Raw genomic sequence first — 9,348 nt, 5'->3', positions numbered from 1 at the left:
AGTTAGTCCTCCACTAGGTACCTAGCTGGACCCCTATCTAGCAGGAGGGTCGGTTAGTCCTCCACTAGGTACCTAGGTATGGACCCCTATCTAGCAGGAGGGTCAGTTAGTCCTCCACTAGGTACCTAGGTATGGACCCCTATCTAGCAGGAGGGTCAGTTAGTCCTCCACTAGGTACCTAGGTATGGACCCCTTTCTAGCAGAACATGTTGATACAACTCTGTCTCTCTCTCACACCAACACACCTACCTACCTGATGTCTGTGTATTTTAAACTTTAGATTTTAAATGTCATTGTATACGCATTGTAAGCATGTATTGTGATGTTATTGGAATTTACTTACTGTATTTGCATACTCACTGTGAATGTGTCCGGGAAAATGGCTCTGAGAATTTGGCATTCAACTTAAAACCACAGAAATGTATTTTATGAATATATTGTACAGTGTTGGCCTGATAGAGGTTAATGAGAGGGGCTGGATATCAACACAACCACCTCAGTCTATCAGCAGTTTTCTCAGTGAGAGCACATTGACCACTAACAGACATAAGGAGCTGTTCAACCTCTCTCCCCTTTACCAATGACTTGAGAGTGGCTGAAGGACATATAAGGAGCTGTTCAACCTCTCTCCCCTTTACCAATGACTTGAGAGTGGCTGAAGGACATATAAGGAGCTGTTCAACCTCTCACCCCTTTACCAATGACTTGAGAGTGGCTGAAGGACATATAAGGAGCTGTTCAACCTCTCACCCCTTTACCAATGACTTGAGAGGCTGAAGGACATATAAGGAGCTGTTCAACCTCTCTCCCCTTTACCAATGACTTGAGAGTGGCTGAAGGACATATAAGGAGCTGTTCAACCTCTCACCCCTTTACCAATGACTTGAGAGTGGCTGAAGGACATATAAGGAGCTGTTCAACCTCTCACCCCTTTACCAATGACTTGAGAGGCTGAAGGACATATAAGGAGCTGTTCAACCTCTCTCCCCTTTACCAATGACTTGAGAGTGGCTGAAGGACATATAAGGAGCTGTTCAACCTCTCTCCCCTTTACCAATGACTTGAGAGTGGCTGAAGGACACATAAGGAGCTGCTCAACCTCTCTCCCCTTTACCAATGACTTGAGAGTGGCTGAAGGACATATAAGGAGCTGTTCAACCTCTCACCCCTTTACCAATGACTTGAGAGTGGCTGAAGGACATATAAGGAGCTGTTCAACCTCTCACCCCTTTACCAATGACTTGAGAGTGGCTGAAGGACATATAAGGAGCTGTTCAACCTCTCACCCCTTTACCAATGACTTGAGAGTGGCTAAAGGACATATAAGGAGCTGTTCAACCTCTCACCCCTTTACCAATGACTTGAGAGTGGCTGAAGGACATATAAGGAGCTGTTCAACCTCTCACCCCTTTACCAATGACTTGAGAGTGGCTGAAGGACATATAAGGAGCTGTTCAACCTCTCTCCCCTTTACCAATGACTTGAGAGTGGCTGAAGGACATATAAGGAGCTGTTCAACCTCTCACCCCTTTACCAATGACTTGAGAGTGGCTGAAGGACATATAAGGAGCTGTTCAACCTCTCACCCCTTTACCAATGACTTGAGAGGCTGAAGGACATATAAAGAGCTGTTCAACCTCTCTCCCCTTTACCAATGACTTGAGAGTGGCTGAAGGACATATAAGGAGCTGTTCAACCTCTCTCCCCTTTACCAATGACTTGAGAGTGGCTGAAGGACATATAAGGAGCTGCTCAACCTCTCACCCCTTTACCAATGACTTGAGAGGCTGAAGGACATATAAGGAGCTGTTCAACCTCTCTCCCCTTTACCAATGACTTGAGAGTGGCTGAAGGACATATAAGAAGCTGTTCAACCTCTCTCCCCTTTACCAATGACTTGAGAGTGGCTGAAGGACACATAAGGAGCTGCTCAACCTCTCTCCCCTTTACCAATGACTTGAGAGTGGCTGAAGGACATATAAGGAGCTGTTCAACCTCTCACCCCTTTACCAATGACTTGAGAGGCTGAAGGACATATAAGGAGCTGTTCAACCTCTCTCCCCTTTACCAATGACTTGAGAGTGGCTGAAGGACATATAAGGAGCTGTTCAACCTCTCACCCCTTTACCAATGACTTGAGAGTGGCTGAAGGACATATAAGGAGCTGTTCAACCTCTCACCCCTTTACCAATGACTTGAGAGGCTGAAGGACATATAAGGAGCTGTTCAACCTCTCACCCCTTTACCAATGACTTGAGAGTGGCTGAAGGACATATAAGGAGCTGTTCAACCTCTCTCCCCTTTACCAATGACTTGAGAGTGGCTGAAGGACACATAAGGAGCTGCTCAACCTCTCTCCCCTTTACCAATGACTTGAGAGTGGCTGAAGGACATATAAGGAGCTGTTCAACCTCTCACCCCTTTACCAATGACTTGAGAGTGGCTGAAGGACATATAAGGAGCTGTTCAACCTCTCACCCCTTTACCAATGACTTGAGAGTTGCTGAAGGACATATAAGGAGCTGTTCAACCTCTCACCCCTTTACCAATGACTTGAGAGTGGCTAAAGGACATATAAGGAGCTGTTCAACCTCTCACCCCTTTACCAATGACTTGAGAGTGGCTGAAGGACATATAAGGAGCTGTTCAACCTCTCACCCCTTTACCAATGACTTGAGAGTGGCTGAAGGACATATAAGGAGCTGTTCAACCTCTCTCCCCTTTACCAATGACTTGAGAGTGGCTGAAGGACATATAAGGAGCTGTTCAACCTCTCACCCCTTTACCAATGACTTGAGAGTGGCTGAAGGACATATAAGGAGCTGTTCAACCTCTCACCCCTTTACCAATGACTTGAGAGGCTGAAGGACATATAAAGAGCTGTTCAACCTCTCTCCCCTTTACCAATGACTTGAGAGTGGCTGAAGGACATATAAGGAGCTGTTCAACCTCTCTCCCCTTTACCAATGACTTGAGAGTGGCTGAAGGACATATAAGGAGCTGCTCAACCTCTCACCCCTTTACCAATGACTTGAGAGTGGCTGAAGGACATATAAGGAGCTGTTCAACCTCTCTCCCCTTTACCAATAACTTGAGAGTGGCTGAAGGACCAATCAGCCCCCATCTATACACAATGTTTTACTAAATGTTTTATAACGTTGTATTTTTCTATGTGTATCTACCTGCCCAGGGACTACAGTTAAACTAGCTAGCTGGCTAAATCTGGCACATTTACAGAAATGTTGATTGATGTGCAGTATCCCTGTCAAATACATGTAGTATATGTCAATTAAAAGGAATGTATTGTGACTTAGAATGTTGTTTAACAATATGGAAAAAGCAATAAAGTCAATCGCCTTTATAGCACAAATAATACTATAGCACTGACATTTGTTAACAGCATTGAAAGTAATGATTACTAGACAGTTGTCATGGTAACAGCAGTAATACAAATAACATTATTTATGATGCTACTATTAATAATAATAATAATAATAATAATATTATAATAATCAATTTTAGAAAACACTTTAAAATCCCATCGTTAATTAGATTAGATGAGTTTATTAGTCACATGGAGAGGGACGCAAAATCTTGTGCTCTGGGCTCCAACAGCGCAGGTCAAAATAAATCAAATCAAATCAAGAGAAGTGAATGAGACAAGATAAAGATGATAATAATATGTAGACATTTACAACTGGATGGTGGAGGGGGGGGGGGGGGGGGCAGGGTAAGAGTCTGTTGGGTGGTGGGGGGCAGGGTAAGAGTCTGTTGGGTGGTGGTGGTGGGGGCAGGGTAAGAGTCTGTTGGGTGGTGGGGGGGCAGGGTAAGAGTCTGTTGGGTGGTGGTGGGGGCAGGGTAAGAGTCTGTTGGGTGGTGGGGGGGCAGGGTAAGAGTCTGTTGCGTGGTGGGGGGCAGGGTAAGAGTCTGTTGGGTGGTGGGGGCAGGGTAAGAGTCTGTTGGGTGGTGGGGGCAGGGTAAGAGTCTGTTGGGTGGTGGGGGGCAGGGTAAGAGTCTGTTGGGTGGTGGGGGCAGGGTAAGAGTCTGTTGGGTGGTGGTGGGGGCAGGGTAAGAGTCTGTTGGGTGGTGGTGGTGGGGGCAGGGTAAGAGTCTGTTGGGTGGTGGTGGTGGGGGCAGGGTAAGAGTCTGTTGGGTGGTGGGGGCAGGGTAAGAGTCTGTTGGGTGGTGGGGGCAGGGTAAGAGTCTGTTGGGTGGTGGGGGCAGGGTAAGAGTCTGTTGGGTGGTGGGGGCAGGGTAAGAGTCTGTTGGGTGGTGGGGGCAGGGTAAGAGTCTGTTGGGTGGTGGGGGCAGGGTAAGAGTCTGTTGGGGGGTGGGGGCAGGGTAGGAGTCTGTTGGGTGGTGGGGGCAGGGTAAGAGTCTGTTGGGTGGCGGGGGCAGGGTAAGAGTCTGTTGGGTGGGGGGGCAGGATAAGAGTCTGTTGGGTGGTGGGGGCAGGGTAAGAGTCTGTTGGGTGGTGGGGGCAGGGTAAGAGTCTGTTGGGTGGTGGTGGTGGGGGCAGGGTAAGAGTCTGTTGGGTGGTGGGGGCAGGGTAAGAGTCTGTTGGGTGGTGGGGGCAGGGTAAGAGTCTGTTGGGTGGTGGTGGGGGCAGGGTAAGAGTCTGTTGGGTGGTGGGGGCAGGGTAAGAGTCTGTTGGGTGGTGGGGGCAGGGTAAGAGTCTGTTGGGGGGTGGGGGCAGGGTAGGAGTCTGTTGGGTGGTGGGGGCAGGGTAAGAGTCTGTTGGGTGGTGGGGGCAGGGTAAGAGTCTGTTGGGTGGTGGAGGCAGGGTAAGAGTCTGTTGGGTAGTGGGGGCAGGGTAAGAGTCTGTTGGGTGGTGGGGCAGGGTAAGAGTCTGTTGGGTAGTGGGGGCAGGGTAAGAGTCTGTTGGGTGGTGGGGGCAGGGTAAGAGTCTGTTGGGTGGTGGTGGGGGCAGGGTAAGAGTCTGTTGGGTGGTGGTGGGGGCAGGGTAAGAGTCTGTTGGCTGGTGGGGGCAGGGTAAGAGTCTGTTTGCTGGTGGGGGCAGGGTAAGAGTCTGTTGGGTGGTGGGGGCAGGGTAAGAGTCTGTTGGGTGGTGGGGGCAGGGTAAGAGTCTGTTGGGTGGTGGGGGGGGCAGGGTAAGAGTCTGTTGGGTGGTGGTGGGGGGGGCAGGGTAAGAGTCTGTTGGGTGGTGGTGGGGGGGGCAGGGTAAGAGTCTGTTGGGTGGTGGGGGGGCAGGGTAAGAGCTGTTGGGTGGTGGGGGCAGGGTAAGAGTCTGTTGGGTGGTGGGGGCAGGGTAAGAGTCTGTTGGGTGGTGGGGGCAGGGTAAGAGTCTGTTGGGTGGTGGGGGCAGGGTAAGAGTCTGTTGGGTGGTGGTGGGGGCAGGGTAAGAGTCTGTTGGGTGGTGGGGGCAGGGTAAGAGTCTGTTGGGTGGTGGTGGTGGGGGCAGGGTAAGAGTCTGTTGGGTGGTGGTGGGGGCAGGGTAAGAGTCTGTTGGGTGGTGGTGGGGGCAGGGTAAGAGTCTGTTGGGTGGTGGTGGTGGGGGCAGGGTAAGAGAGTTGGAATGGAAATCCAACTATCTAGTAATCATTACTTCCTCGTTTACCCTACCCTTATTAATAGTAGCATTATACATAATGTTTTACTGCTGTTACCATGACAACTATCTAGTAATCATCACTTAATCATTTACCCTGTCCTGTTGTGTTCTAAAATACTATTCTGATACAACCCCCCAAACAATACTAATAAGTTGCTTATTAAACTTTATTTTCTAGTTTATTTTATGCACTTTGTTATTATTCATTACATCATTTATCAGTCATACATAGGCGCTAATCTGTACGTAAACCATGCAAGGGATCATTTCCACCCAAAGTGTGAGATTTATCAATATAAATGTTAGTTTGAGAGTGTTCAGCCCCATGACCCCGATCAGTGCCAAGTGGTGGAATAAGGGAACTGCTTGTGAAGCGTAGAACGGGGAAAATATACTGTATGTTGAAAATGGGTTTTATTGTGAGCGTAATAATGACATTCTTTTATTTATTTAATTATATTGACATTGTGAATTCATGCAACTTCTTGACAGGTTAAATATAATTGACCACATTGGTGCATTTGTAACGATAATAATCCATATAAAGTACAGTCATTTGTTAAATTAGAGGTACGTGTGAAAGTGAAACTATTGTGTAAATCCTATAAAAGACTGAGATAATGGAAATCCAATGAGAGATGGCTGATCTGCTCTGTTGGAAGATCTGGCAAAGCAGCATTTCACAGAGAGCACGTTTTTAGAGACAGGTGGGACTTTTTAGCAGAAAGTACAGATTGGCTCATCAGATATCGTTTCCCAAAACCAATCTTATAGGATCTTTGAGAGGATTTAAGACCTACTTTAGAAAGGCAAACCCATACCATTCGGGTGCACGTCAAAGTGTTATCCATCTTTGGGTTTTTGGCAACGGGGCACTTTTCAGCCGGAGCTTGCTGATCGGCCAGCGGCATCTCACATCCCTCGATGAGCCAATGTTTTGGATGCAATCATCAGCAAAACGTACTGTAACATACAATTCCCACCATCGCGCAACAGGTTAAGAGGGGTTTCTTTGCCATCAATGGATTCCCAAATACGAACGGAGAAATAGACGGCCCCCACATCGCCATAAAAGCACCATCCCAAAACGAGTTCAACTAGGCTATGAGAACAGAGAAGGCTTCTACTCTTAATGTGCAGGTGATAGGTGATGTTAGGTGCAAAAGACGCTACTGAATTTAGTGCTCAGGTGGAAAGCACGACTTGTTCATTCTCCAGAACAGCAATGTTGCCGATCCGCCTACAGGGGGAGCTGTTGAGGATGGATGGCGTATTGGTGATTATTGCCTACTGCTAGTGTCAGATATTGAATTCAACCAAAAGGTTTTATTTGTCTCACTCAGTTGTGGTTTGATGAGTAACAATGAGCGTTATAACTCCACGTGAAATACGCCCATCATTCACCCTTCATGGTGACAATAACGCCCTTATTTGCTGTATAGTTGGGAAGTATTGGAATTAGGCCCAGACAGTATATCTAAAGGAAATATCCATGGCGAACTTCAAATGTCTTTGGAGGTGTTGGCAGAATGTTTTATTTTACAGTGACATTTGCTGTAGGTCTATCTGACCGTTTCTGAAAGACAAAAACACTTGCAAATAGTTGTGGACCTGTAAACAGATCGTTTGAATGCAGTAATGTTTTGCATTCACTTTTTCCCTAAACTAAATATGCTTCACTGCACACAAATTCTGAAACATTGTCTACTCGAAAAAATAAAAATAAACTAGAGTTTATTGGTAGCCTACACACTTCAATACAAAATATAATCTGTCTGTTCACCTGTTACATTCTGCTGTATGTTATAAACCGCGCCGCGCACCCTGTCATCTGCATAGAGCAAACACTTTAAATAATAGCCTCTCTGATAGGCCCAATTAAATGAGAAATGCGCATGGTAATTTGTTGTATGGCTACATCGGGAATATGAACTCATCATGGCCAGAAAAGGTGAGGAATGTATTATGCAATGATTATGATAATGAATTATGTTTATAAATGAAATATTGTCAACGCAAGAAATGTCACATTACATCATTCAGACGTCGCCTACAAACGTCAATGGAAAAGGTGAATCGTCTGTTCTAACGTTAAACTGCACTTCGGATCAGATCGCATAGAGCAAAATAGGCTGCTGGAAATACTGTAGCTGATCTATTCCCCCTCCTCCTCCTCCTCCTCTGTTTGAATGTTAAATAACGAGGCAGAGGCATTGATGCGAGTAACCAGTCTTGTTCAGTATATTGCAATACATCCGGGTATCTCAATTACACCGGTAAAACACTGGAGTTGCAGTAATGAACATTTACCAACAGATGGCATCAATGTGCCATCTTCCACCCATAACATCTTCCCTTTTATAAAATAGGACAGGAGCTGTCAATTCACTAACAAAACAAACCTAGTAGTAATTTCCAACATGAACAGTTAAGTATTTTTTAAATATTAACCACTTAACACATTTTGATACTCTCTTCACTTTTATCTCTGTCTGTCAACAATCCCTAATGGGAAACCTACAGATTAAGTCTTTTTGGTGGCTGGGACAGACGCCCGCAGCGTGAAAAGACAGGGGGCTTGTCTGCGTGGACTGCGGGCTCCCGCACAGGCGTGTCACCTGACTGTCTAAGGGGAGTATTGATGGGCGAGGGAGTGGCCGACCTGTGATCCCCTGGCTCTTCGCCCAGTGCCTCAGGCCCCATGTGACTTGCTGGGGTTCCGTCTTTTGTCATGCGACCCCTATGACCATCCGAGTTCTGAGTAGATGCTGGCTCAGCAATCCGAAGGTCAACCCTGTTACGACGGTACAGTGATCCATTCACTTCGACCAAGTAGGAGCGTGGTGCCACTTTCTGTACACAGGATCCGAGTCTCCAGAGGCCCGTCCGGTCCCCTGGTAGTGGCTTCATTCGCACCGTTTCACCCACCCTGAGCTCAGGTAAGTCTTTTGCTGATTTGTCGTAGATGAACTTGGAGACCTGTCTTCTGTGACGTAGCTTCACCAGCACGTCTGTCACCACACATGGCTCCAGGAGAGTGCTTGCTACTGGCAGAGCTGCTTTTAAACGCCGTGCCATGAGGCGCTGGGCCGGGCTGCTATCCATGCCTTCTGTCGGGGTATTGCGCCATTGCAGGATTGCTTTCCAGGCATCTTTGCCCTCTCGCAGAGGTTTTTTGCAGAGGTTCTTTGCAATTTTGACTGCCGACTCAGCCTTCCCATTAGCTTTTGGGTGTCGTGGTGATGAAGTGACGTGCTCGAATTCCCATTCTGCAGCACATTTTCGGAACTCACATCCGGAGAATTGGGGTCCATTATCTGAAATTACCCTATCTGGCTGGCCATAGCGGGCAAACTGAGCCTTGCAGCGTTTGATCGTTGTCTCTGCTGAGAGGTCGGGGAGGAGGTCAATCTCCCAGAAGTCTGAGTAATGATCAACTACCAGCAGAAAGTCTTTGCCACTGTGCTGGAAGAGATCTAGACTTACTATCTGCCAGGGGCGCATTGGTAGCTCGTGGGACATCATCGTCTCTCTCTGTTGCTCAATGGCATATTCATTGCAGATTGTGCATTTACTGACATAGTCTTTGATTTCACTTTGCATTCCTGGCCAATACAGTGTGTCACGTGCTTGTCTGTAACAGGCCTCACCTCCTATGTGACTTGAGTGCACGCGCGCCAACATCTCAGGGCGCAGAGACCGGGGAATAACGACTCTCTGACCCTTGAATATTACTCCGTTTTGAACACTGAGCTCTTCTTTGACTGGCCAATATT

Source organism: Coregonus lavaretus (assembly GCF_964263955.1).
Source record: "Coregonus lavaretus genome assembly, contig: HAP1_SCAFFOLD_499, whole genome shotgun sequence".
Lineage (NCBI taxonomy): Eukaryota > Metazoa > Chordata > Actinopteri > Salmoniformes > Salmonidae > Coregonus > Coregonus lavaretus.
The sequence above is the reverse complement of the archived record's forward strand: the minus strand, read 5'-3'. Positions refer to the sequence as shown.